The 8018-nt window shown below is 32.0% G+C and overlaps 1 protein-coding gene across 5 annotated transcripts in view; it reads right to left on the reverse strand.

Annotated features, from left to right (window-relative positions):
- Nucleotides 1-8018, reverse strand: part of LOC108733829 (tumor necrosis factor alpha-induced protein 8-like protein) — a 47862-nt gene that overhangs the window by 27579 nt on the left and 12265 nt on the right. The window contains exon 1 of one of the 5 annotated variants that reach the window (XM_025979839.1): nt 740-1032. The exons of 2 other annotated variants lie outside the window; for them this stretch is intronic. The gene's annotated coding sequence lies outside the window, so the exon portion shown is untranslated. Of the gene's footprint in view, nt 1-739; nt 1033-8018 lie in introns of those variants that run through there. 2 more of the 5 variants (XM_025979837.1, XM_025979835.1) reach the window with 2 other exon arrangements.

Consider the following 8018-nt stretch of genomic DNA (forward strand, 5'->3'; position numbering starts at 1 on the left):
AGAAAATGCCTGAAAGGTTTTCTTAAAAAATATTTTATACCTACTTAAGTAATCGTAGAAAATTAAATAGGTACTACAAAAAAAGTATTTTGAAAATACGTATTTTACATTTACAATGTAAAAGGGAAATCTATTTTATATCTTACATTTGAAATAACAAATCAAAAAAGTATTTGCATTTTGTATTTAAATACTTCTACATCTCTAATGGTAATACTTTCTTAGAAGAAAAGCAAAACAGGATTAGATGTACCTATTTTTTTTACACCTCACATTTGTACTTTTGAAGATTTCTTTGTGTTATTAACAGGCCAAAAAACAAACAAAAAAGACTCACCATCTTTTAACGAACATTTCAGTAAAAGATAATAACTTTTTTTATCTGCTACATGACTAAATTCCTTCTCCTAGATGTAAGGCGAAGTAGCACGGTGACATTTTATTTTTTTTATAAAGTTCTTAAAAAAAATGCGCTTCAATGGAGCAAATTAAAAAGTGTTTGGAAAAGAAATTTTGATGATTAAAAACTTTTTTTCATGTTTTAATACTACTTTTTCGTTTATAACAAGTAATAACTTATCAAAGCTGAAAGTTAAATTTTACATACATATAATCTGAAATACCATTCAAATGGAAATTCGTTGTATAAAAGAGTACAAAATTTCCCAAACGCTACCTTCGCCTTAAAGTTTTCCCCCCTTTAAGTTTAAAAAAAGCGCAGCCCGGCGTAACAACTCACCCCTGTATCGGTTCAAAGGCAAGCCACTAAATAATTCAAAGAACAAGGAGAATAATCCGTTAAGACTGCTGGAAAATCGGGAAAACAACACCTTCGAGTGTAGGTACCTTGGCACTTTTCCAATTGTAACAACTGCCAACTGCGAACAAAAAAAAAGAAGGACGACAAACTGGAAAGGCACGCGACCCTGAACTGAACACGAACGCGAAACAGAATTTAACGGACGGACGTTACACAGAAGCTACTTAACACTGCATAAGGCAGCAGCTGACAGACACACCAGGTGTATTGAGGTGTATTCTGGTTCGTGGGTATAGTCACCGGAGTATTTCTTCAATAACGGTCAGAGGGGGGGACTCAATAGCATTGTCTTACATATAATAATGCACAAGTGGACCTTGTTGGAGCATACGTAATCCTAAAATGTAGCATCGTACTACAGATGGCGTTTACCGCGCCATTTGTGGTATTTTCTCAATCAGTTATGATGGTTGAATTGCAGAACATACGTACATACAAATTTTTAAAATATTTAGATTAGATTACTGTTCAGAAATAATTAAGCAAAGTAAAAATATAATTTGTTTACACACACATATAAGCAAAATTATCTTTTTTCTAAAGACGCTTTTGTTTTCTTTTTTTCAAGGATTTCTTATTGTTCCAAAATGATCATACTTCGTAACTGTATTGATTGATTTTAAAAACGTATTCTGTATGCCTAAATAAATCTCATTACCTTCCTACTCCATACATGATTATTGTTTTCTAGAAATGTCACTGAAATTCCTTGAAAGATAAGGGTAACATTTTACTACGTCAAATTGTTCCTTCTTATCATAATACAAATCGGCAACTGATTGACGCGAAAACCTTGGTTACTTACATATTCCTTTCAAACGGAAAAATATAAAATCCCTTGTAGGTCATACACGTTTCGGAATCGAACGTAATACAAATGGAACTTGTCAACTTGTCAACTTCAAATCGGAATCGCCCAGTGAGAGTTTTATATAGGGAAAAGCCTTAAGAAATATATATGCAATACATACAGTAAAAAATTTAAATCATGATCAGAAAAATTAGAAATTATTTGTTGTCAATAGGGAAAGATATGGGAAATTAAATGTTAATTCTAGACTAATGTGCAGGAATTTTTGGGACCTGGACTATTTTATAAAGTGTGATGTAAGAAAACATGAATGCGACTCGTAACTTTTGGTTATTAGACATTCNCTTCTGAAGATTTCCCCTCTTCCACGAAAACAAAAAAAAAAATCTAGTGTTAGGGAAATGCGAAGTAAAGCTCAGGATAGGAAAGAGTGGAGGTACGTGTCCAACCAGTCTTAGGACTGACGACCTTATGATGATGATGAATCTAATCCAGAACTACCTCTGAACTGTTGTTTATTCTAATATTAGCGTTGCAATAGACCTTTGCATCCGCTTCCGCAATTACGGAAAAGTTACGTTTCGTCTACATGTCCGTTATCGATCACTAGATTCAGAGATTTCTGATTTTAATTAATATCTTTTGCTATATTATTTTTAAGGTTTCCATGGTACGGAATCCTGAGTTTTCTGAACGTTGTGTTTACCTGCACCATAATCCCCAAAAAAAATAAATGGTACGTGCACTTTTTCCTAAAGTAGTGTTGCAATAAACCTCTGCTTCCGCATCCGCAATTCATTTTCTCATATGCTTCTGCATCTGGTTCCGCATTTTTATAACGGAAGCTTATCGGAACTTAACAATTTTTGAAAATAAATATATCAGAATAATGAAACAAGTAGTAAAAAATTATTACTTTTATCTGATGGTTAAACTGNGAAATGCGAAGTTTAGCTCAGGATAGGAAAGAGTGGAGGTACGTGTCCAACCAGTCTTAGGACTGACGACCTTATGATGATGATGATGAATCTAATCTAGAACTACCTCTGAACTGTTGTTTACTCTAATATTAGTGTTGCAATAGACCTCTGCTTCCGCTTCCGCAATTCATTTTCACATATGCTTCTGCATCTGGTTCCGCATGTTTATAACTGAAGCTTATCGGAACTTAACAAAATCTTACTTCTCATCTTTTTGAAAGTAAATAAATCAAAATAATGATACAAGTCGTAAAAAAATATTACTTTTATCTGTTGGTTGAACTTGGCCGTTTTCAAAACACAATTTAAATGAAATTGCTCGTTGCAAAGCTGGACGCCAACTTTCAGCGACCCCTCTGTAACATTGTAACGTATTATTATCAACCGTTTATGTTTATGACCGTATTAGCGTCAATGCTGCGTTATAGCCGGCAAAATTTTAGTTAATAATAAATTTGTCCTTGTGCAATTAGCTATTATAGTTTAGGGCCCAACTCTATTTCCTAATATTTTTCGTATGTTGATGTTTTCCAAATTTCATTCTTTGATTACATACTTTCTTATTTTTCAGTTCCCTTTTAGCCGGTTCTCGTAACAATTTCATTTCGAAAATACTTATATAGTTATAGCGTTTATTTATTATGTATAGCGTTTAGTCAGTGGTGTAAATTTTAAGTTAAAAGTGTAATATTGAAGTCAAAAAGAAATTCCATTTGCGATTATTTTGTTGATATTAACGATGCAAGTGTTAAATGCAATATTTGTAATAAAATATTAGCGAAAAGGGCGTACGACCACTGCATCAAAAAGTCATCTAAAATTATTACACTTCCGCTTCCACATCCGCTTTCGCAAAAATTTACTATGTACTTCTCTTTCCGCTGATGTTTTTATGACACTTCCATAACTTCGCTATCCAATATGTCTCTAACTAGCCCTTCGTGTCTGAGAAGGCGTCCTACCAACCCATCTCGCCTATTTCTTATTGACTTCCAAAGCACCCTTCGTTTTCCCACTCATTTCTAATCTTCTCTATCCAGGGTATTCTCATCATACGCCTGTAAGGCCACATTTCAAACGCTTCTAACCTTTTCTATTTCGCCTCCACCACCGTTCACGTTTCGCACCCGTACAGAGCCGCGCTCCAGACATATACCGTTAACAATATTTTTCGAATTTCTAAATTAATCTTTCGTGAACATAGAAGTTACTTCTTTTTGATAAATGCAATTCTACTTTGCTTTATATCTCTATTGCTNTGTTAAATGCAAAATTTGTAATAAAATATTAGCGAAAAGGGCATACGACCACTGCATTAAAAAGTCATCTAAAATTATTACACTTCCGCTTCCACATCCGCTTTCGCAAAAATTTACTATTTACTTCTGTTTCCGCTGATGTTTCCGTTATGACACTTCCATAACTTCGCTATCCAATATGTCTCTAACCAGCCCTTCGTGTCTGAGAAGGCGTCCTACCAACCCATCTCGACTATTTCTTATTGACTTCCAAAGCACCCTTCGTTTTCCCACTCTTTCTAATATCTCCTCATTTCTAATCTTCTCTATCCAAGGTATTCTCATCATTCGCCTGTAAGGCCACATTTCAAACGCTTCTAATCGTTTCTATTTCGCATCCACCACCGTTCACGTTTCGCACCCATACAGAGCCGCGCCCCAGACATTTACCATTAACAATATTTTTCGAATTTCTAAATTAATCTTTCGTGAACATAGAAGTTACTTCTTTTTGATAAATGCAATTCTACTTTGCTTTATATCTCTATTGCTGCTTCAATTCCGAGTTATCTAACTTTCTAGATACTGAAAGAAAGCTACGAAGTAAAAATATAATTTGTTTACACACACATATAAGCAAAATTATCTTTTTTCTAAAGACGCTTTTGTTTTCTTTTTTTCAAGGATTTCTTATTGTTCCAAAATGATCATACTTCGTAACTGTATTGATTGATTTTAAAAACGTATTCTGTATGCCTAAATAAATCTCATTACCTTCCTACTCCATACATGATTATTGTTTTCAAGAAATGTCACTGAAATTCCTTGAAAGATAAGGGTAACATTTTACTACGTCAAATTGTTCCTTCTTATCATAATACAAATCGGCAACTGATTGACGCGAAAACCTTGGTTACTTACATATTCCTTTCAAACGGAAAAATATAAAATCCCTTGTAGGTCATACACGTTTCGGAATCGAACGTAATACAAATGGAACTTGTCAACTTGTCAACTTCAAATCGGAATCGCCCAGTGAGAGTTTTATATAGGGAAAAGCCTTAAGAAATATATATGCAATACATACAGTAAAAAATTTAAATCATGATCAGAAAAATTAGAAATTATTTGTTGTCAATAGGGAAAGATATGGGAAATTAAATGTTAATTCTAGACTAATGTGCAGGAATTTTTGGGACCTGGACTATTTTATAAAGTGTGATGTAAGAAAACATGAATGCGACTCGTAACTTTTGNACATTTCAAACGCTTCTAACCTTTTCTATTTCGCCTCCACCACCGTTCACGTTTCGCACCCGTACAGAGCCGCGCTCCAGACATATACCGTTAACAATATTTTTCGAATTTCTAAATTAATCTTTCGTGAACATAGAAGTTACTTCTTTTTGATAAATGCAATTCTACTTTGCTTTATATCTCTATTGCTGCTTCAATTCCGAGTTATCTAACTTTCTAGATACTGAAAGAAAGCTACGAAGTAAAAATATAATTTGTTTACACACACATATAAGCAAAATTATCTTTTTTCTAAAGACGCTTTTGTTTTCTTTTTTTCAAGGATTTCTTATTGTTCCAAAATGATCATACTTCGTAACTGTATTGATTGATTTTAAAAACGTATTCTGTATGCCTAAATAAATCTCATTACCTTCCTACTCCATACATGATTATTGTTTTCAAGAAATGTCACTGAAATTCCTTGAAAGATAAGGGTAACTTTTTACTACGTCAAACTGTTCCTTCTTATCATAATACAAATCGGCAACTGATTGACGCGAAAACCTTGGTTACTTACATATTCCTTTCAAACGGAAAAATATAAAATCCCTTGTAGGTCATACACGTTTCGGAATCGAACGTAATACAAATGGAACTTGTCAACTTGTCAACTTCAAATCGGAATCGCCCAGTGAGAGTTTTATATAGGGAAAAGCCTTAAGAAATATATATGCAATACATACAGTAAAAAATTTAAATCATGATCAGAAAAATTAGAAATTATTTTTTGTCAATAGGGAAAGGTATGGGAAATTAAATGTTAATTCTAGACTAATGTGCAGGAATTTTTGGGACCTGGACTATTTTATAAAGGGTGATGTAAGAAAACATGAATGCGACTCGTAACTTTTGGTTATTAGACATTCTTTTTTTGGAAAATATCAAAGTTGTAAAATACTCGTTTTTCAAGTTTTTTCATTTCATAACCCAACATAACAATTACATTCAAAAAAGTTCTACGTAAAAGTTGTAGTTAATTGAATTTAAAAACTACAGTTTCCGACATGAAAAATTCAATTTCGTTGAATTGCAAGAATAGCGAAAAATGGATGAATATTGCCTTTTTTGTAATTGCAACGTTTGGAACTTTTTTCATATTTTCGACGTATTATTATTAATCGAATAATATATTGTACGTCAAATATTTATTGCTTTAGGAACTCCCATTGTCGTATTGACAGTGGCTACTGGTTACAATTTTTTAAAAAATATTCGAATTCGACTCTTATTGGTCACAGAGAATCATGTTTTTTTTTTTAATTTTGCTTTGATGCCAGTTTTCAATGTTTTCAAGCTAGAAGTGCTTTGAATATTTATAACAAGGAAGTACTCTAATTTTTAAAGTTATAAATAAAGTATTAAATCTTTTTTGGCACTGTTTTCCATTAGAATATCAATATATAAGTAGTCTTCAAGAACTGAATCCTGCTTGAAAAAGTCTCTGTCTTTTTTAAAAAAAGTTTAGAACAATAAACATTTAACATCTCGAAATAAACAAATTGACCGATCGGGTTCCACAAATTTAATTAAAAAATACGAAAAACGTTCTTTTTGTAATAAAAATAGCAAAATGGAGTATTTTAGACCAATAATTTTATACCAATTATTTTTTGAGGAAATGTTCAAATTGGAATCATTTAACAGAATTCCATTAGATTATTTGTGACAAACAGAGGCTCAGAACATTATTAGAGTTCAATATTTTGTAATTTACAGCTATTAGAAAGGTATTTATTTATTATCTTCTCTTTGTCTGTAATTATATCACTGAAAATAATCACAACATTTGTTTATTTACAACAGAGTAGAACATTTAAGAGAAAGCCAACAGCAAATGAGATAATTTGGCTCATGATGTTTCCTGCTTTTAAAGATAATAAGTACATCGGGTGTTTATTGTTTTTCATCCTGTTATTTACCTTATTTGGAAAATATTGTTGTAAAAGTGCCTTTCCCCATTCTTATCGCTAGTGAATCTCTACTCTTAATTCTTCAAACAGATATGCTTAATCATCAAATTAATTAACAATTAACCAATACAATTGCGTTGTCTTAATTACAAATTGAAACAAATAAAAACAAAGTTGATAATAATTAAGACATCGTAATGGATCTTCATCTACAGTCTATTGTTGATTATTTATTTGACAATAGCACATCAAAAATGTAAAAACAAAAGTATGGTTTAGACTTGTCAATTCATATTTCTTCGAATATGATAAAAATGATTAAATGGAAATACCACTTTTAGTCCATTTGAACTTAAAAATTTACATACAAGTATACGTAAATATGATTCTACTATCAATTTCCGTCCTGTTTAGATTTGATAAAACCGATATTGACAAGGAAGACGTTTCACATTAAAAATGCGGCAAATTGAGAATGGAAAGCAGGGATATTCTATTACATGTGATCATCTTCTGAAAATTACGAAGTGGAAAATTCGTACAAATACTTTGAGCCCATTTCGTATAAATAATAAGGAATATAAGTCCAACAAATGCAATCTGAAACATATGAGGAGTGCCACGCGCTTTGTTCAAAAGATCAAAAGATTTTGAAGGTTCCGATTAGGACATTTTCCAGAGAAGCAGACGCTATTTTCAGACAAAAAAGTGGTTGAAAAAATATATTCCACACGTTTTCTTATAAATTTATGAAATTAACACCAGGTACCGCCGTCATATTTATTTCTTTTGTTTCTATTATCTTTTTACTGTAGCTGTTAACTAATCTAAGTATTTATGGATATAAAAAAGAAAAACCAAATAATCAAAAAGTTACAAATACATTTCCTTTTGCCAAAATAGAAGGGGCTTCAAAGTAACTCAAAAAGGTTAAAAAGATATTTTTCTTTTTATGTCGCG

The sequence above is a fragment of the Agrilus planipennis genome, unplaced genomic scaffold (assembly GCF_000699045.2).
Source record: "Agrilus planipennis isolate EAB-ADULT unplaced genomic scaffold, Apla_2.0 scaffold11, whole genome shotgun sequence".
Lineage (NCBI taxonomy): Eukaryota > Metazoa > Arthropoda > Insecta > Coleoptera > Buprestidae > Agrilus > Agrilus planipennis.